The 21649-nt window shown below is 43.8% G+C and overlaps 1 protein-coding gene across 2 annotated transcripts in view; it reads left to right on the top strand.

Annotated features, from left to right (window-relative positions):
• The first annotated feature begins 4988 nt into the window (after positions 1-4988).
• The window catches only part of ELAVL1 (ELAV like RNA binding protein 1), a 93081-nt gene continuing 76420 nt past the window's right edge, over positions 4989-21649 (top strand). The window contains exons 1-2 of one of the 2 annotated variants that reach the window (XM_054013346.1): positions 5004-5069; positions 7600-7719. The gene's annotated coding sequence lies outside the window, so the exon portion shown is untranslated. Of the gene's footprint in view, positions 5070-7599; positions 7720-21649 lie in introns of both variants that reach the window. The other variant, XM_054013345.1, reaches the window with a different exon arrangement.

The following is a 21649-nucleotide window of genomic DNA, read 5'->3' as shown; positions in this document are numbered from 1 at the left end:
GGTACTTCTAGGGGGGACATCTCACAGCCCCACCACATCGTGTTGCATCCATCGCCACACGGCTTCCTTGCAGTGCCATGCTGAGATATTATTGCAACACCCTCAGAATGGCACTGCATGGTGTCAGTCGCCATCACCTCATGGTGTGATGTCACATTGCATCCTCAAATGTCATTGCAACACGTCAGAAGACACCCTTGCACCGTGTCAAATACCATCACTATAGGGGCCTTACGATGCCACTCTGTCAACTACCAGCACTGCATGTGTGACATCACAGCACCATACTGAAATGTCATTATGATGTGTACAAATGCTGCTGCACTGTGTCTGAAGCCATCACTGCTGCATGTCATTGAAATGTCACCATCATAGAAGATTAGGGTTGGAAGAGACCTCAGGAGGTATCTAGTCCAACCCCCTGCTCAAAGTAGGACCAACCCCAACTAAATCATCCCAGCCACGGCTTTGTCAAGCTGGGCCTCAAAAACCTCTCAGGATGCAGATTCTACCACCTCCCTAGGGAACCCATTCCAGTGCTTCACCACCCACCTAGTGAAATAGTTGCCCCTAATATCCAACCTAGACCTCCCCCACTACAACTTGAAACCATTGTTCCTTGTTTTGTCATCTGCCACCACTGAGAACAGCCGAGTTCCATCCTCCTTGGAACCCCCCTTCAGGTAGTTGAAGGCTGCTATCAAATCTCCCCTCACTCTTCTCGTCTGCAGATTAAACAAGCCCAGTTACCTCAGCCTATCCTCATAAATCATGTGCCCCAGCCCCGTAAGCATTTTCGCTGCCTTCCGCTGGACTCTCCAATTTCTCCACATCCTTTCTGTAGTGAAGGGCCCAAAACTGGACACAATACTCCAGATGTGGCCTCACCAGGGTGCTGAATAGAGAGGAATTATCACTTCCCTCGATCTGTGGGCAATGCTCCTACTAATAAAAAGAACAGGAGTACCTGTGGCACCTTAGAGATTAACAAATTTATTTGAGCATAATAAATATTTGAGCTCCTACTAATGCAGCCCAATATGCCGTTACCTTCTTGGCAACAAGGGCACACTGTCGACTCATATCCAGCTTCTCATCCACTGTAATCCCCAGGTCCTTTTCTGCAGAACTGCTGCTTAGCCGTTGGCCCCCAGCCTGTAGCAGTGAATGGGATTCTTCTTTCCTAAGTGCAGGACTCTGCACTTGTCCTTGTTTAACCTCATCAGATTTTTTTTGGCCCAATCCTCCAATTTGTCTAGGTCACTCTGGACCCTATCCCTACCCTCCAGCATATCTACCTCTCCCCCCTGCTTAGTGTCATCTACGAACTTACTGAGGGTGCAATCCATCCCATCATCCAGATCATTCATTAGGATGTTGAACAAAAACGGTCCCAGGACCTCCCCCTGGCTGGGGCACTCCACTTGCTACCAGCTGGCAACTAGACATCAAGCTGTTGATCACTACCCATTGAGCCCGACGATCTAGCCAGCTTTCTATTCACCTTATAGTCCATTCATCCAATCCATACTTCTGTAACTTGCTGGCAACAATACTATGGGAGACTGTATCAAAAGCTTTGCTAAAGTCAAGATGTATCACATCCACCGCTTTCATCCACAGAGCCAATTATCTCATCATAGAAGGCAATCAGGTTGGTCAGGCATGACTTTCCCTTGGTGAATCGGTTGACTGTTCTTGATCACCTTCCTCTCTTCCAGGTGCTTCAAAATGGATTCTTTGAGGACCTGCTCCATGATTTTTCATAATACTGCAGAGCTTCACTGTTTGTCAAATGTCATCACTACATTGTGATGGAGCTGAAATGTCATTGTAATATCTCAGAACACCATTGTTCTGTAACAAACATCTCAATATGTAGTGATATCATGTAAATGTAACATCATAACACTGTTGTACTGTGTTCGGAATCACAAGTTGAGGAGGTTTGCTTAATTGTCACCAAGTTTCTTCAAATGTCCTCACACCATTATTTAATTGAACTGAAATGTATTCATGTTGCATTTATAGCAACATAATATCATTCAACATGTTTGAGTTGTACCAAATGCAGGGCTGGCTCCAGGCACCAGCGTAGCAAGCAGGTGCCTGGGGCAGCCAACGGAAAGGGGCAGCACGTCTGGCTCTTCGGTGGCAATTCGGCAGTGGGTCCCCCAGTCCCTCTCAGAGGGAAGGACCTGCAGCCAAATTGCTGCCGAAGAAGCGGCGCTTCCGCTGAAGTGCTGGCGATCGCGTTTTTGTTGTTGGTGGTTTTTTGCCGCTTGGGGCGGCAAAAACGCTGGAGCCGGCTCTGGCCAAATGTCACCACATTGCATCATCACAAGACGTGGTGAGGCTGATGTGGCTGTGAAAAAGGCATATGCAATCCTATAATGCACATTAGGCCAGATATTTTCAGTAGAGATAGGTAAGTTTATTAACATTGTACAAAGCACTAGTGAGACCTAATCTGGAATACTGTGTGCAATTCTGGAATCCCATATTTAAGAAAGATGAATTCAGACCAGAACAGGTGCAGAGAAGGGTTACTAGGATAATCAGAAGAATGGAGAACCTGCCTTATGAGAGCATATTAAAAGAGCTTGGTCTTGTTTAGCCTAACAATAGGAGAGGCTGAGGGGATATATGATTGCTCTCTATAAATACATCAGATGGAGAAACACAAGGAAAAGAAAGGAGTTATTTAAGTGAAGGGCCAATGCTGGCACAATAACAAATGGATATAAGCTGACTATCTACGAGTTTAGGCTTCCAATTAGACAAAGGTTTCTAACCATCAGAGGAGTGGAATAGCCTTCCAAGGAGAATAGTGTGGTCAAAACCCTCATTTGTTTCAAGATTTAGCTTGATAAGTTTATGGAAGGAATGGTCTGATGAAGTTGCCTACAATGGCATATGGCTCATCTGCATCTGCTCTTAGCAAATATCTCTAATGGCTGGAGATGGGTCACTAAATGGGGAGGGCTCTGAGTTCTTTCCCAGATACTGGCTGGTGGGTCTCGCCCACATGTTCAAGATCTAAGTTAACTGATTGCCATATTTGGGGTCATGAAGGAATTTTTCCCTGGGTAAGATTTTCAGAGAGACTTTTTTTTTTTTTGCCTTCCTCTGCAGCATGGGGCAAGGGTCACTTGCTGGTTTGACCTAGAGTAAGTGGTGGATTCTCTGTAATTGTAAGTCTTTAAATCAAGATTTGAGGACTTCAGTAACTCAGCTAGAGGTTAATTGCCTATTTCAGGAGGTGAGGTTCTGTGGTCTGTGATGTGCATGTCAGGCTAGTTGATCATGATGGTCCCTTTTGGTCTTAAAGACTAGGAGTCTGTAATTGCATTGTGACAAACTAGCATCACATTTAAAAAAATGCCATATCCTAATGCAACACAAAGGCATTGCACAGATGTGTCATCATATGGCGTCAGAACCTCACAACACAAAATGAAGACATTCCCTCAAAACAGCATCACACTTTCCCACTGTCACAATTAACAGTGCAGTCAAATGGTGGCATTGCTTCAAATAACTGTCATGCCTTTACACAACATAATGCTTTTTGCACTAAAATAGCTGGCTTGCTATTTTGGGGTAGAGCAGCTCTCATGTTCACCTTAGCACAAACATTGACTTGTACTGTAACAATCTATTTCTCTTTGTGTCCTGTGTTTTGATATTGCCCCCCACACAAAGAGATCATTTCACCCAGTCATGTCTTTTGATATGAGTGAATGCAGCTAGAGCTTTTCAATTATTCCAGCTTCTTGCTTTTCACCCTTACCACCCTATTGCTCTGAAGATTTGTAGCCAGGGAGTGTTAAGAGTTTTGTTCCATCTCTGCAAATAGAACTGGGGCCAGGCCAAATAGGTGCTTGAAACGCAGAAAGACTCCTACTTGCCAGGACCTATGAAAGAGTGCTTACGGTGCCCATGATTTGCTTTGTCCAAAAATGCTTGGGAGCAGAGGAAGGATGAACATCAGTATCCACTGCCAAAACTGTCATTTTGAAGCCTTCTGCCCCCGTGTGAGCCTTTTACTCCTATATTTGTAGCCTGACCTTTCTTTACTCCTTTCATTCATGCCTTCATTTCCTCATTTCTTGAACCTAAAGATTCCAAAGGAAAATGAACGTTTAGGCTGACAATTGTATCTTTGCCTTCTGTGACTGTATTAACATCGGTTTTGCAAGCAGACGTGTCTAAGTAGATAAAAAACAACAGAGGGTCCTGTGGCACCTTTAAGACTAACACAAGTATTGGGAGCATAAGCTTTCGTGGGTACGAACCTCACTTCTTCAGATGCAAGACATCACTTGCATCTGAAGAAGTGAGGTTCTTACCCACGAAAGCTTATCCTCCCAATACTTCAGTTAGTCTTAAAAGGTGCCACAGGACCCTCTGTTGCTTTTTACAGATTCAGACTAACACGGCTACCCCTCTGATAAGTAGATAAAGAGTTTTCTTCCCCTCGGAATCAAACCAGTGACCTGAGTGTCTCGCTCTCTAAAAAACACACGAACAGAACAATCCTCTGCTCCACCAGCCCAGCTCCAGAAAGGCGGGCTGGACCCTGCCAAGGCTAGCTGCTACATGGGCCAGTGAACACGCTCCCCAAGGGGTGGAAGCAGCTTTGGGCTAAATGGGGCATCCAAACAGGGGGGCTAGTTCTGGTCTGGACAGGGGATGGGCCCTTCCTCCCGAGACACAGCAAGCGCCAAGAAAAGGGGCTCGGGGGCCATTGCGCAGGCAGCCCAGGTGATTCCCCGCCATCCCCGGCTCTCCCCGCTCCAGGCCCGGGGCTCCCGCTCCAGCCTCCCCCCCACCCCATCCCGGCCTCCACTCCCCCACTCCCGCCTGCTGGGAGAGCCCGCCCCCGGGGGTACCATTGACGGACTGAGCGTTGTTCCAATAGGGCGCCGGCCACGTGCGCAAAGTAACCAATGGGGGTCGGTGGGCGGAGCGGGGGGCGTGTGCTGGCGGCGCAGCGAGCGGCTTGTTGTGCGCGCTGCGGAGCTGTTACCCTCCCGCTGCCCAGGCCCTGCCGGAGCCGCCGCCAGGTGAGGCCAGGCTGGCCGGGGTGTGCGGGTAGGCTGGGGCCAGGCCGGACGTGTCTCCTGGCGGTGGGAAGGCGGGCTACGCTGGGCGCGAGAGCGAGGCTGTGGCCTGGGCCTGCGGGGGAGACCTGGGGCCTGTGTGTGTGGGGGAGGGGCAGACCTAGGCCTGTTGGAGGGGGAGACCCTGGGCCTGCGGGGGCACATCAGACCAGAGCTGGGGCCTGTGGAGGGGAGAAGTGGAGCTGGTTGCAGTGGTATTGTGTGTGCAGGATGCAGGCCAGGGGGAGCGGGTGTGGGCTTGTCTACATCATGTTTTTTTTTTTTTTTTTTAATTTCCCACTATTGGTAAGACTAGAGCAACTCCACTGACTGGTGGTCGCAGTGGGTGGGAGTACTAGTGTGGACAGGGATCCCATGTGCATTCACATTAGCACTGTAAGCTAGACCTGCTTTGAATAAGGTTACCCCACATCGTGTTAAATGCCAGAGACTGTGCAAAACCTTGGCTATATTAGCGCTCCACTCGTGTTACCGTCAGTGAGGTTGCTCTGGTGAGAGATTTTTCGAGTAAAGCCGAGTGTATTGACCACCTGTATGTGTAGTGAGCTGGGTGATGGGAAGAATGTGTGTGTAGAGAGAGAGAGTGTATGTGGATCTGGCCCAGGGGGAGAGTGTGTGTTGTATCTGCTTCTGATGCAGGGTGATTGATGATGAAGTGTATGTGTAGAGGGGAGCGTGTGTGTGTGAGATGTTTGCGGGGGAGTGTATGTGTGGGAGGGTGTGTTTTGTGCCCTGGTAGAAGCAGATGGGGGAATATTTTGGGTCATGGGGTCTTGGCTATGTTGATATTGTGGAGGGGGTAAGGAGGAAGGGGCTGGGTCACATAGAGTGTTCTCTTACTAATTTTTGCTGCCTTTGACCTGATTGATGACTTAGTCCTCTTGATTGTTGTGATTTTTTTCTTTTTCTTCCTTATCTTGCACTTGGATGATGTATTGAATAGATGGGGTGTCATACAGTTAGAGTTGCTGACAGCTCAGTTTCCTTTGAACAGTTTTTTGTACTCCCCTCTTTCTGTCTGCCATTGTCCTTCAGTTCTCCGTTTTCGCTTCTTCTGCATACTTTCCTCTTTCTGACTTCATCACCACTTATAAATTCATTATCACTCCTGTATCCCTATATACTCATGACACTTCCATACCCCCTATCCATTCTAGCATACTTAGCTGATGCTGACATCTTGGGTGTCCAGCCACTATTTCAACTTCTGTGTTGGCAGTGCTGGCCCATGCATCCTGCATTCCAGTAATGAGGATGTGTACTGACAATCTACTCAAAACTAATTACTGGTAAGTAGACCTTCTCATCTTTTCTCCTAATTTCTCTTTTCTGTCTTCATTAATAACTCTACTCTTTCTCATGCGTGTGACAAAGTGGGTATTCACCAACGAAAGCTTATGCTCCAATACATCTGTTGGTCTTAAAGGTGCCACAGGACACTCTGTTGCTTTTTACAGATCCAGACTAACACAGCTACCCCTCTGATACTCTACTTTTTCTTGTGTCTCAGCCTGTAATCTTGCTATGACCTTTTATTCTACTCTGACCCATGTTGTCTTTTTGCTAACACCTGTTGCTTCTTTCTTCAAAAATCGTCCTGTATTGACTGCTAAAACGCTTGTCCATATCCTGGTCACTTCTTGCCTTTATTACTGTAATCTCTTGTCTGGCCTCTCCTTCTCTTGTTTCTTCTCCTTCCAGTCTGTTTGAAATGCTGCTGCCAAAGTCCTCTTTCTTTCCTGTGACTTAATGTTACTGCGATCCTTCCTAGGCTTCCTGTCTCTGAATTCATAAAAGGAGCATAATCCTCATAGAAGGCCCTACATTGCCTTTAACCCCCACCATCTCTGTCTCTTTTCTTTATTCACTCTCTGCTTCATCCTTTTGCCTTCTTCAAACCTTTGTCTCCTTTCCCCATTCCTATTTTTGTGCCTTCTATCACTTTTACCTTCTATAGCTGCAACATCATGTCTACATCTGCCATAAGCTCAACCTCTTTCCTTTAAAACTCACCTCTCTAAGCAGTCCCAGGAACCTTCACCCTCTGTTTCCTGAAGTGATTCCCCCCCCCCCCCTTTATTTTGATACCTATGTTGATTGTAAGAATTTCAGGGCAGAGATGTATTATGGAAAAGTTTTAGTGGTATCATGGCTAAGGTTGTATTAGACATCTGATTTTCATGGGCCCTTACTATCTGAAGCCCTGAATGTTTATGGAAGTAGCTATTCTGGAATAATTACTCCAGAATAGTTATATTGGCACAAGCCCTTTGTGAGCAGTCTTGCTTTGGAATAAGTGTCCACACGGCGTTATACTGAAACCACCATTCCAGAATAGCTATTTTGGTAAACTTCCCAGTGTAAAGCCCTAAAACTACAGAACATGCTGAGGCTCTCTTTAATTTTTGAGGGTCTTAGGAACATTAGTATTTGCTGCTGGATACAATATAAATTTTAAAATCCTCTTTTTCAGAAATACATCAGGGTGTCTCCAGTTTTTTTGATCTTTGCAGCTACATGACCTTGGCACCTAGAAACGTCAGACTGCTGACCTCATACGTTCACATCCCTATGGGTTCTTGTGTCATCGAATGTTGGTGATATATAACTATTTTTAAACTTATTGTTTATAACTTCCAACTATGCTGGGAAAAAAACAAGGAGTTCTTGTGGCACCTTCGAGACTAACAAATTTATTTGGGCATAAGCTTTCGTGGGCTAGAACCCACTTCATCAGATGTATGAAGTGAAAAATACAGGAGCAGGTATAAATACATGAAAGGATGGGGGTTGCTTTACCAAGTGTGAGTTCAGTCTAACGAGATAAATCAATTAACAGCAGGGTACCAAGGGAGGAAAAATAACTTCTGAAGTGGTAAGAGACAGTTGACAAGAAGGTGTGAGTAACAGTAGGGAGAAATCAGTATTGGGGAAATTAAGTTTAGATTTTGTAATGACCCAGCCACTCCCAATCTTTCTTTATTGATTGGTGTTTTGGAACCAAACCTTGCTACAAACCCCGGTGCCAACTCTGTCCACATATCTATTCAAGGGACACTGTCATAGGACCTAATCACATCAGCCACACCATCAGGGGCTCATTCACCTGCACATCTACCAATGTGATCTATGCCATCATGTGCCAGCAATGCCCCTCTCCCATGTACATTGGCCAAACCAGACAGTCTCTACGCAAAAGAATAAATGGACACAAATCTGACATCAGGAATCATAACATTCAAAAACCAGTAGGAGAACACTTCAATCTCTCTGGTCACTCAATAACAGATCTCAAAGTGGCAATTCTTCAACAACAACAAATTCAAAAACAGACTCCAATGTGAAGCTGCAGAACTGGAATTAATTTGCAAACTGGATACCATCAGATTAGGCCTGCTGTTAATTGATTTATCTCATTAGACTGATCTCACACTTGGTAAAGCAACCCCCATCCTTTCATGTATTTATACCTGCTCCTGTATTTTTCACTTTACATCTGATGAAGTGGGTTCTAGCCCACAAAAGCTTATGCCCAAATACATTTGTTAGTCTCTAAGGTGCCACAAGGACTCCTTTTTTTTTTTTTTTTTTTTTGCTGCTGATACAGACTAATGAGGCTACCACTGAAACCTGTAACTATGCTGACCCCTTCTGGTTTCTAACAGAAGAGAGGAAAAGTTAAAACTCCTCCCGCTCCTTGTAGGAGACAGTCAGGAGCCCTACTCCCCAGGCAGTGCCCGTAGTTGATCATCCTCAGGGTGTTTGATAAACTAGCATTGCCAGTACATCATCCCTCACTTCCATCAATACCCCCTGTTTTCCTTTACTTACTCTCCTCTTCCCCTGCTTAATTAAGTTTGATGAACCCTCTATGATTTGTCAATCTGACAGTAGTGGTTACTGTACTGATCCAAAGATAAATTGCTGTCTGAGGCTGAACTCAGAGGAATGCAGCTGGGAAAGACACTGCTCACTACCCCTCATATCCCAGCTCCCTTTTCTTTTCTTCCTTGCTGTGAGCACCACATGGGTAGAGGGAGTGGATTTTCAGTTTTCTTGAACTGAAATTTGTGCTGAGGAGGGAGCATGTCCAGGGAGCAATTTTGGAATCTGGCAGGCAGAGATAGTCTCTTGATCTATCCTACGCTAACATGTGGTAGAGCTGGAGACAAGAAAGGCGCTGATTAGGAGTGCGGGGGGGAAGTAATAGTGGAGGATATAGGAGGGATGGGGATATGCCTTTCTCCCCAATGAACCCTTTGTTTTAATGCCCCCATTCTGAGAGTGGGAGTCTTGCCTGGCAACAGTTGTCTACAGCTCCTGTAGAAGACATCGCTGCTTGAAGGTTTCTCTTATGTCAAGCATCACCATCTTTGACATAGTGGCAGAGCTGTGCTATAGAAGGCACTGAAGGGGAGATATGAACCCAGTGCTACAACCTGCTTCTTCCTGCTTACTATGCTACTCTTTGGGGGAACCTTGGAGATGGCAGCAGTGCTAATTAGTGCCAATTGCTCGAGAATTCCAAGTTGGCCTCCTAATCCTAGAAATTGCTTGAACTGGGACCAGTACTGTTCAGTGTATTCATAAATGATATGGAAAAAGGGGTGAACAATGAGGTGGCAAAATTTGCAGATAATATAAAACTACTCAAGGTAGCTAAAGCCAAAGCTGACTGTGAAGAGTTACAAAAAGATCTCACAAAACTGGATGACTGGTGAACAAAAGAGCAGATGAAATTCAGTGTTGTTAAACGCAAGTAATGCACATTGGAAAACATAATCCCAAGTATACATATAAAATGATGGGGTCTAAATTAGCTGTTACCACCCAAGAAAGATCCTGGAATCATCATAGATAGTTCTGTGAAAACATCTGCTCAATGTGCAGTGGTAATCTAAAAAGTTAACAATGTTACGAACCATTAGGAAAGGGATAGATAATAAGATGGAAAAATCATAATGCCACTATATAAATCCATGGTACACTCACCCCTTCAATACTCCGTGCAGTTCTGGTTACCCTGGTTCAAAAAAAATATATCAGAACTAGAAAAGGAACAGAGAAGGGCATCAAAAATGATTAGGGGGATGGAACAGCTACCATATGAGGAGAGGCTAAAAAGATTGGGACTTTTCATATTGGAAAACAGATGACTAAGGGGAGATATGCTAGAGTGGGGTGGTCAACCTGTGGCTCTCTTTTGTTCCTAATGTATTTTAAAAACCCTCTTATTACTGCCTTGCTATGTGTAACTCCCTTTGTGCCTTAACCTTTCTGAATTTGTCCCTACATGCTTGTATTCTATTCATAGAATAGTAGGACTGGAAGGGACCTTGAGAGGTCATCTAGTCCATTGCCCTGCATTCATGGCAGGGCTAAGTATTATCTAGACCGTCCCTGACAATTATTTGTCTAACCTGCTCTTATGATGGAGATTCCACAACCTTTCTAGGCAATTTATTCCAGTGCCTAAGTACCCTGACAGGAAGTTTTTCCAAATGTCCAGTTTAAACCACCCTTGCTGCAATTTAAGTCCATTGATTCTTGTCCTATTCTGAGTTTAACAAGAACAATTTTTCTCCCTCCTCCTTGTAACAACCTTTTATGTACTTGAAAACTGTTTTCACATCCCCTCTGTCTTCTCTTCTCCAGACTAAACAATCCCAATTTTTTCAATCTTCTGTCATAGGTCGTGTTTTCTAGACATTTAATCATTTTTGTTGCTATTCTCTGGACTCTCCAAATTGTCCACATCTTTCCTGAAATGTGGCGCCCAGAACTGGACACACTACTCCAGTTGAGGCCTAATCAGTGCAGAGCAGAGCGGAAGAATTACTTCTTGTGTCTTGCTTACAACGCTCCTGCTAATACATTCCAGAATGATGTTTGCTTTTTTTGCAACAGTGTTTCACTGTTGACTTATATTTAGCTTGTGGTCCATTATGACCCCCAGATCCCTTTCCGCTGTACTCCTTCCTAGGCAGTCATTTTCCATTTTGTATGTGTGCCAACTGATTGTTCCTTCCTAAGTGGAGTATTTTGCATTTGTCCTTAATGAATTTCACCCTCTTTACTTCAAATAATTTCTCTAGTTTGTCCAGATCAGTTTGAATTTTAATCCTATCCTCCAAAGCACTTGCAACCTCTCCCAGCTTGGTATCATCCACAAACTTTATAAGTGTACTCTCTATGCCATTATCTAAATCATTGATGAAGATATTGAATAGAACCGGACCCAGAACTGATCCCTGCAGGACCCCAATCGATTTGCCCTTCCAGCTTCTCTGTGAACTGCTGATCATTAATCTCTGCAAACGGTTTTCCAACCAGTTGTGCACCCACCTTATAGCACCTCCATCCAGGTCATATTTTCCTAGTTTATTTATGAGAAGGTAACCTGAGACAGTATCAAAAGCCTTACTAAAGTCAAGATATACCATATCTACCGCTTCCCCCCATCCACAAGGCTTGTTACCCTGTCCAAGAAAGCTGTTAGGTTGGTTTGACGCAATTTATTTTTGACAAATCCATGTTGACTGTTACCACCTTATTATTTTCTAGATGTTTGCAAATTGATTGCTTAATTATTTGCTCCATTATCTTTCTAGGTCCTGAAGTTAAGATGACTGGTCTGTATTTCCCCAGGTTGTCCTTGTTTCTCTTTTTATAGATTGACACTACATTTGTCTTTTACAGTCCTCTGGAATCTCGCCCATCTTATATGACTTTTTGAAGATCATTAATGGCTCAGATATCTCCTCGGTCAGCTCCTTGAGTATTCTAGGATGCATTTCATCAGGCCCTGGTGACTTGAAGACTTTTTTTTAAACTTGTTCTTTCCCTATTTTAGCTTCTGATCCCACCTTATTTTCACTGACATTCACTATGATAGATGTTGAGTCTTTTTGGTGAAAACTGAAGCAAAAAAGTCATTTAGCACTTCTGCCACTTCGATATTTTTTGTTGTTGTTTCCCCTTCTCATTGAATAATGGGCCTACCTTGTCCCTGATCTTACTCTTGCTTTCAGTATATTTGTAAAATGTTTTCTTCTTATTTGTCTACGTTTCTAGCTAGTTTAATCTCATTTTGTGCCTTGGCCTTGCTAATTTTGTCCCTACGTACTTGTATTATTTTTTTATATATTCATCCTTTGTAATTTGACCTAGTTTCCACTTTTTGTAAGACTCTTTTTTGAGTTTTAGATCATTGAAGAGCTTGTGATTAAGCCAGGGTGGTCTCTTACCATACTTCCTATCTTTCCAGTGCAGTGGGATAGTTTTCTCTTGTGCTCTTAATAATGTCTGTTTAAAAACTGCCAACTCTCTTGAACTGTTTTTCCCCCCTTAGACTTGCTTCCCATGGGATTTTACCTACCAACTCCCTGAGTTTGCTAAACTCTGCCGCCTTGAAATCCATTATCTTTATTGTGCTGTTTTCCCTCCTATCATTCCTTAGACTCATGAACTCGACCATTTCATGATCACTTTCACCCAACCTGCCGCCTTCTTTAAAATTTCCAACCAGTTCCTCCTTATTTGTCAAGATAAAATCTAGAACAGTAGCTTTCTCCCCTAGTAGCTTTCTCCACCTTCTGAAATAAAAAATTGTCTCCAACAGGTTCTTGGAATGTATTGGATAATTTGTGCCCTTCTGTGTCATTTTTCCTAACAGATGTCTGGGTAGTTGAAGTCCTCCATCACCACCAAGTGCTGTGCTTTGGTGTTTTAAAAAAAGCCTTGTACACCTCTTCTTCCTGGTTAGATGTAGTACACCCTACCATGGGAGGGACGGATAGCTAGCTCAGTGGTTTGAGCATTGGCCTCCTAAACCCAGGGTTGTGAGTTCAATCCTTAAGGGGGCCACTTAGGGATCTGGGGCAAAAATCAGTACTTGGTCCTGCTAGTGAAGACAGGGGGCTGGACTCAATGACCTTTCAAGGTCCCTTCCAGTTCTAACCCTTGGTTTTTACCCCTTTTATCCTTACCCAGAGACTTTCAACAAGTCTGCCTCCTATTTCTATCTCAACATCAATCCAAGTGTATACATTTTTAATATATAAGGCAACACCTCCTCCCTTTTTTCCTGCCTGTCCTTCCTGAGCAAGTTGTATCCTTCTATGCCAATATTCCAGTCACATGTATTCTCCCACTAAGTCTCTGTGATGCCAATTTTTGTACTCATCCTTAGCAATTTTCAGTGTTTCCACTTTTTGCAGGATTCTTTTTATTTAAGTTATTAAAGAGCTCCTGATGATGCCATATTTGCCTCTTCCTTTCATTCCTTTGCATTGGTATAGTTTGCTGATGTGCCTTTAATATTGTCTGTTTGAGAAACTGCCAGTTCTCCTGAGCTCCTTTTTCCTTGAGATTTTTCTTTCCATGGGAGGTTACTTACCAGTTCTTTCAGTTTGGTAAAGTCTGCTTTGTTGAAGTCTACTATCTTTATTCTGATGCTCTCACATTTTCTTTTCCTTAGAATGCCTGGTAAGGAGACTAATAGTGCCAGGAACCAGGGTGCAGAATGAGCATTATGTAGTACAAAAATAATGGAAGAGAAGAGCTGCTATGTGGGGCAGTAATCCAGGAGAGAACCCTGCCCCTACTTAACATGGGTAAAACCAGTAGAAGAAGGGAGGAAAACTACTGCATGGTGTCTATAGGGGATGTGCACACTTCCCCTCCCCCATTGCGTTTCCCTTTTCTTGATACCCCCTCAAACACCCACATTTAATAAAACCTAGGGAAATTACCACCCCAAAAAATTTAAGCAATCTAAACTTATTAAATGTAACATCTACTGATCCACCCTTAACACCCATGGTTCATGTTTACCTGCTCTGAGATTTCCTATCAGTCAAAGTACCATGCATCTCTAACCCAATATCCACACCAAGTTATCTCTGTTAATAACACTTGCATGGAATGCACAAACTTGATTCCAACCTCATGTTTCCCTCATGTGCACATAACACACACTAGAATAATTTAGTAAAGAGATGTCTTCAAGCATATGTCATGTTGCTGAAGTTGGAGTTCAGGTTTTGAGGTCCAGTGAGTTTGTAGTGTTGTGTGTACATGTTAGAGGTGCATGGTACTGAGTTGTGAAGTGTGAATGAGGGTGGGATGTTAAGGAATGACCACTTAATTACATTTCCTTGTTTTCTAATGGTTAGAGTGAGTCAATACAAAAGCTAAAGATTTTTTGCTTGTGAACTTATCTAATGTATCATTAATTCTCAAAACCTTTTATAATATGAGTTCTAATGTCCGATTTGCTGTCCACTTACCCGTAGGTCTTGAACAGCATTGCTGACTTCCAGGTTTCTCCTCCCTATTGGTTGTATTTTAGATTTATTTGCATTTTTCCAAGCCATGTTTATTTTCTTCCTGTGTTTCTAATCTTTATAGATTAGAATGTTAAATCCTGTGAACCTATATCAGTGATCTCACCTCCCCAATTCAGAGATTTGCCACTTAGTAGAATGTTTTGTTTCCATTTCTTCAGTTAGCTTTCAGTGTGTGATGATTTTCAGACCAGTTGAATGAATGATGAGTAAGATTGTGAGATGCATTGTATCAAAGATGATAGTTTAAAATGTATACATCTGCTTCTTTCTCTTTGTCCATTGATCTGTAGTTTGGGTGGACATTTGGGAAAAGGAGGGGGAAGAGTTGAGTGTGTATCTAGGCTCTGGAGGAAGAGAGAAGGAGAGGAATCCATGCCAGGGAGAGAATGAGAGGCATATGATACGTTTGGGAATGGGAGGGCCTGAAGAGAGGATGTGCATGAGGGGGAATTCAGGCCAGGGCACAGGGGGAGAGATGGGATGAACTTAAAATCACAACTGGTGGAGAATGTGCACATTGCCTCCCAGGAAAGTAGTATCAGGGTTGGAGGCAGTGGAGGTGGGATTGTTGTAGCCATTAAATAAGTCTTGAATTTGGGCCTGGTGTGAGTTCTGTGTCTTTTCGGGTGATGAGAGAGGCTACAGAAGCAACTGTGGTTGTTTTACTTGGCTAAGGTGGTATCCCTTTTTAAACTGTACTACAAACTTCTTAGTAGTTTTAAAAATAGCAGGGAGAACTTCTGTAGGCTTTGAATAATTTGTGAAAGGAAAGATGAGCTTTAGCTGAAGTCAATCAGTCTGGCATATCCAGATACTTCCAACGTACAAAGGTGGTAGACAGAGTTGTTCTTTTGGAATAAGATGAAGAATAAAATGCAGAAAAACAATCTCATGTATGTTGGAGACTGCTGAGTGGACATAATTGCAACTTGGTAGAACAACTGTTACTGCTGCAATGTTAATTAAGGGGGAATTCATATTAAAAGTAAACTGTTAAAGGAACACTAAACTTACAAAGTCAAGCACTGAATTGTTAGTAAATGCCAGAATTATGGTTGTAACCTTAATTCTGCCTCCATGTGAGTATATGTTCTGATAAAATATTTAATTCTGATTACATTATTTTTCCACAGGACCACCTCTGCGTCACTTAGACCTGTTTTTATATGTGAGGGGTTTGCTGTGAATGCTCTTCCTGATTGGTCAGCCTTAGTGTTTAGACTTTCACAGTTACTCCAGAGTAAGGTTTTTATTTCTTTAGCCCTGTTTGGTTGTAATGTTGTTGTTGGCACACTAGTGTTGGAGTCTAGGCACCTCAGTGATTCAGTGTCAGTCTCTCTGGTGATTGTTCATTGGTCTGGCACTTCCCTTCTTGCAGTAGTGTCTCTCTTGTTTTATTTCAGGTGTGGCTTCCAAGGAAGACTGTTCAGTAGGTTCAAAACTTGTGTGGTAGAACAATGTCTAGTACAGATGGCCAAGTTGGTTGTTTACACCTCTGTGATTTGCATGGGTGACATGTCAGCAAGTGTCACCATGGCACTGAAGAAACAGGAGGAGCTCTTTGCAGAGGACTGAAGCTCTCCTTTCGGCAGCCCAGGAAGACTCCTGAGGTCAGCCAGTGTACTTAAAAGGGTAAACCCTTGGAGCTGAAACTCGAGTTGGCCATGATAGCTTGCCCATCAGAATTTGGTGCCAGCACCACCTGTATCAATGTAGGAGTCCCTTCCCCCACCAATATTCATCGCTCAGATGGCTTTGTTATATGTCATATGATACTGAGCTTCACTTTGCTGGATGAGATGAAGCTTCACATAAGAGGTGAGGGTGCAAAGAGTCAACAGCTCCCCAGCATGTTTCAGTTGAAACCCTGTATTCTAGAAAAAAGAAGAATAGGAGTACTTGTGGCACCTTAGAGACTAACAAATTTATTAGAGCATAAGCTTTCGTGGACTACAGCCCACTTCTTCGGATGCATCCGAAGAAGTGGGCTGTAGTCCACGAAAGCTTATGCTCTAATAAATTCGTTAGTCTCTAAGGTGCCACAAGTACTCCTATTCTTCTTTTTGCGGATACAGACTAACACGGCTGTTACTCTGAAACCTGTATTCTAGACAGCTCCTGTTTCAAGCTTTTTTTGGATTGCCCTTTCTGCATTTGGGGAACCACTCTGTGCTCCTCAGTCTTGCCCAAACAGTTCTGGGTGTTCTGTGAGGCTGTGATGAAGCCAGTACCAGTTTTAAGGCATTAATCTTGCCCTTTATTACCAGATGTCAGATCTGAGTGCAGTCAGAGTGCTTTTTGCACCAAAGCCAAGGAAAGGAAACTCTGGCACAGTTGCATTGAGGGCTCTGGACAGTTAGCATTGGTGCTTAGCAGAGCACTTGGCGTGCTACAGGGCCCTCCTGCCCTCCATTGTCTAAACAAATCCAGGTGTTTGAGTGAAGGTAAATTGACTATCAGAGTGATGGAACTGTATTTTGGATAATGATGAGCCAGAGGGCTCTGCCTGTACAAGACTGCCTCTTCAGGCAAGAACCCTACTTACTTCCAGTTCTTACAGTAGCTCTAAGTCAGCCAAATTGTGATTTGTAATCTCTCCCGGGTTCTGCAGTCTTTCAATCCTGTAAATGTGAGGTACCTTATTTTAGACTAGCTGGAGAGGATGTGGTGAATCCTTTGACTACCTTCAAGATGAGGTAGCTGTACAAAGTCCATCCTCCATAAGAATGCCACTGGTTAAGTCTCTGATTTCCCCTCCTCCTCCCCCCCCCAAGCTCTTGGTGATGGAGGTGGCCATTACAAGAACTTTTGTTCACTGTATTGTGCCTCAGAATCCTAAATGGTGACACAGAGATATTCCAAAGTGGTTTCAGTCAGACCAGTAAACCTGTGTGCCATAGTCTACTAAGTCGTCTTGACCAGAGATCAGGTGGAGCTTGGTAAGAAGGCCTCAACCCAAATTGAGCCTCTTTTCTCCAAGAGGAATATCAGGAGCTTATGAAGCTAGTTCACGAGGATGCAGACCCAGTCTACTTTGGATGCAGGTGATATAGTGGCAAGAGGTGCTGCCTCATGAATGAATGTCTGCTTGGCTGCAGGCATAGAAGTGCTGCATGATTCAAACATTCTAGAAGTTGTGGCTACTGGGATTGCACTCGCCATCCTAGCACCAAGCATTTGGCAAACATTCATATAATGGGGGAAAAGAAAAGGCTTCCCTTGGAAATTGTTCATGTTGATGGCTGATTTCAAAAGGAAGAAGCCCCGTAACCCCTGCACTGGGTATTCTGACTAAACAGCAGAAGCCAAAGGGTCCTAAGACCCTTTTCTGCAGGCAGAAAATAACAAAGGATTTTTCTAAAGGTTCTGAAGTACTTAGTCTGCCTTCTGTCATTAGCAGCCTGCCAGAACACTGTTCCCCCTCTTTTCCCCCTTCAAGAGAACTGGTCACCTCTGTTCAAGAATCCTGAGCACTGTTTGATAAGACTACAAAATTAGATTTTTAGAAAATAGGGACAAGACTGCAGGTTAACTCCCCCAAACATGAGTGCTCTTGAGCTCCTCATTAACAGGAAAGATTCTGGAGGAAATTTAATCCTTCCTGGCAAACAGTAAATATGCCCCATCTTACTGGGAGAAACAGAATGTAGGTTTTTGAATCCAAAGCAGACACTGAGGTTCCTGTGTCCATAAACAAGTGTAGTTGGAAGGAAATGAGGTTGGGGATATGTATTTCACAAGTGTGTGAATATGCAAAGCCAGAGGACTCTACCTAACTCTTTTGTAGGTAGCTTGATGAGATTTGGCTTTGGCAGAGTCTGGTCTCAGATCTAGGACAGGGGTTCTCAACCTCCTCCCCCCCCCCCCCCCGGAAACTCACGCCTCCCCCAACATGCTGTAAAAACTCTACGGCCTACCTGTGCCACAGTAACTGGCTCTCTGCATGTAAAAGCCAGGGCTGGCATTAAGGGGTAGCAAGCAGGGCAATTATCTGGGACCCCATGCCACAAGATCCCTTGCGAAGCTCCATTGCTCATGCTTTAGCTTCAGCCCCAGGTGGGCGGGGCTCAGGACCCTGGGCTTCAGCCCCATGCAGTGGGGCTTCAGTGAGTGTAATACTGACCCTGCTTGGTGGACCCCCTGAAACCTGTTTATAGTCCCTCAGGTTGCCCCGGACTCCTGGTTTAGAACCACTGATCTAGGATACCCTCGCTTTATCTCGTTGTGGGAACCTTCTCGCTGACAGCTTAGCTGTTGACAGGGTAGAGATTCACAGGCTTGTGTCCTGCCACCTTGGAAGAAATCTACCAGAAGAACATACTTTTTGATGGTAAGGGATTGTGGTATGATGCAGTCAGATCCAAGTTGGTACCTCTACTTGGTTACCTTCTGTCTGAGCCTGATGACCAATTTCATCTAGATAGCTTTTGTGGCTATTTGCCTGTCATGAATTATGAATTAGTTAAAATTTTACATCAGTGTGTCTGCAGCCGTTGGGTTAACACAGAGCATGACTCTTTGAGCTTTTAATGTGTACATGACAAAACTGATTAAACCTTTTGAACCTCTCAGGTCCCAAGAGGTTAAGTTTCTTATAGAGGTCATTTTCTTGGTGGTAGTGAACTTCAGCCTTGGAAAAAAAATCTAGTATATGGTGGATCAGTTGTTGGGCCTAGAGTGGTCTTGAAGACTTAGCTGAGTTTCTCTCTGTCAGAGTTCCCGTGGCCATCCTGGTGGTGTCCTCTTGTACTTTGGTTCTACTTTCAAATTCTCGAAGGGCTTTAGTCTGTTATCCAATGCTGTTCCCAAGAAGATCTTCACTAAGTGGATGTTGGAATGTTTTTTTGTATTCTGTCTCTTTTGAAATGAAATGGTTGTGGCGTGACTTCCACAGTTCAAGGCAGGGCTGCAGTCATGGTCTGTCTCAGATGTTTCCATCACTGATGCTTGCAAAGCAACTAAAAAGATGCTCTGGCCACACATTGAAAAACATTTCTTGGATTTTTTGCCTCCAGGAGGGATTCCTGTTTCATTCTCTATGCTCTAGAACAGTGATACTCCGACTGAGGCTCGTGAGCCGCAAGTGGCTCTTCAATGTCTCCTGCAGCTCTTTGCAGCACGTGTTATTAAAACACTTCAATTATTAACTCCCCAGCTTGCAGCGGCACAGCTGTGCTGCTAAAGCCTGGCCGCTGTAAGGCACTCAGTGTAGCTGCTGTTTGTCAGCAGGAGAGCTCTCCTGCCAACAAAATAAAATCACCAACAATGATGGGTGGTAGCTTTGTTGGCGGGAGAGCATCTCCTGCTGACAAAGCACTGTCCATGCTTGCCCTTCTTTTGTCATTAAAACTTTTGTTGGTCAGGTTTCCCCCCCCCCCTTAAACCCCTGACTGACACAAGTGGCTGTACTGCCCCCAGCCCTGCACTCTGGTGTGGAAGGGCAGAGGGCGGGGCTGGGGACAGTAGGGCTCTGCTGGAGGAGCTGCTGGCGTGGGACTGCCCAGCGGCCCCATGTTCTGCTCCTTTTCCTGCTGCCGTTCCAAAGTCTCTGGCACAGCAGGAGGAGGACAGAACCTCCCCTCTTCTCTCCCCTCCCCCCCCGCCCCCCGGTAACGTGGGATGGGGTGAGCGTGGGGGCCCTGGGCTGGGAGGAATCACGTGGAGGGTCACATGCCCCCTTTTAGCTGGTGCCCTCCCACTTCCCCTAACCCGTAAGAAATGGATTTTACTTGCACCACTGTTCCTAGCTTGCCACCTGCTTAGCCATTATGTAAATTCTGGTAAGCAGACTTACTCAAAGTAGTTCCTTTTTAAACAGCAGATTTAACAAATACAAATTCATGCCTTTCAGGTGGCATAATAGAAGGGCAAGCCAGTGAACTAATGGAAGAGCAAAATTCAGTGGCTCTTATTTAAGCATAGTCCTAGAATCTACCAGTTCATGCTAAAAGATGTGGAACTACTTATATATGTGTACTGCTCAATTTTAAAAGATTGATTAAACATTCTTTTGACATAACTGACTGGTATGCAGGCTTTGTGTACCCGTTTAAAATATAATATCAAAACCAGATGCCAAAAATGTGCTTCCTTTGTGGAACAAAACTTAAGGGGTAAAATCCTCAAAAGAATAATGGCCTTTAGAATATATGTCTAAGTAGGATTTTTGACAACTGCCTTTCTATGAATGTAAACATGACAATGTTTTGTATCTCTGCAATTAAGTGAAGCTTTGCTCATGTTTGTGATCACTGAGTTGAAACTGTTATGGGTGGAAGTTTGAGTATCAAGACCGATTCTGGTCTTATTGGTCTAACTCCATCGACTTCAATGAGCTACTCCAAGCTCTTACCAGAGTGAATGAGATCAAGTGGAGATGCCCTGTTTATTTGCCTCAGCACATAACTATAGGAACAGAGTAATAATTGAATGCTTTAATTTATTTTTTTTCAATATTTATGCATACATACTTTCAGGCCAGAACTAATGATAGGGAACAATTGTTGAATTTAAAAAAAACAAAACTAGAAAACCTAAATTATTTGTTCTGGAAAAATTTTAGGCAGAAGATGACCTAAAAAAAAATCACTTGTCCTCTGAGGATTAATTATGTCATATTTGGAAACAATTCTTTAAACTGTGAACCAGGAGTTTAGTCCTATTGAAGTGTAAAACTTGACTCATCCCTAGCTATGGAGTCTCGAACAATGCTTTCAAGAACTTCAACTCTCTTTTGGTACACTCTTTTCCCTTATGCTCCTTTTGGGACATCCTACAAACTGCAGAGTGTTACTCATGGATAATATTTTTAGAGACGGGAGAACTACATGCCTCTAATTCGGCTTCTCTAAAGAGAACCTCTTAAAAGATTCCCTCCAGGATTCTCACTTGCCTTCTGTGTTGATTTTGGAGGCTACTTTTTTAAGGTGTCTTATTTTCTTCCATCCTTGTCATACTTTTATGTTAAACTTGTATTGGCATTTCTTTATAAAGTTTTTTGCATCCTGTGCAGTCAAAGGAACTGGCTGAAATGTTTTGAGGGCAGCTTTTATTTCTGCAGGAGGTTGTGTGTAACTGCTAGTAGAGGACCTGCTGTTCTACTTTCCCACTACTGCTGAGAATCAAAAAACAAGTTTAATAGCTAGACTTGCACTATGTTCCCTCTGACCATTC

The sequence above is a fragment of the Malaclemys terrapin genome, chromosome 24 (assembly GCF_027887155.1).
Source record: "Malaclemys terrapin pileata isolate rMalTer1 chromosome 24, rMalTer1.hap1, whole genome shotgun sequence".
Classification (NCBI taxonomy): domain Eukaryota; kingdom Metazoa; phylum Chordata; order Testudines; family Emydidae; genus Malaclemys; species Malaclemys terrapin.
Note: the sequence above shows the minus strand (reverse complement) of the source record. Positions and strands in the feature narration are given on the sequence as shown.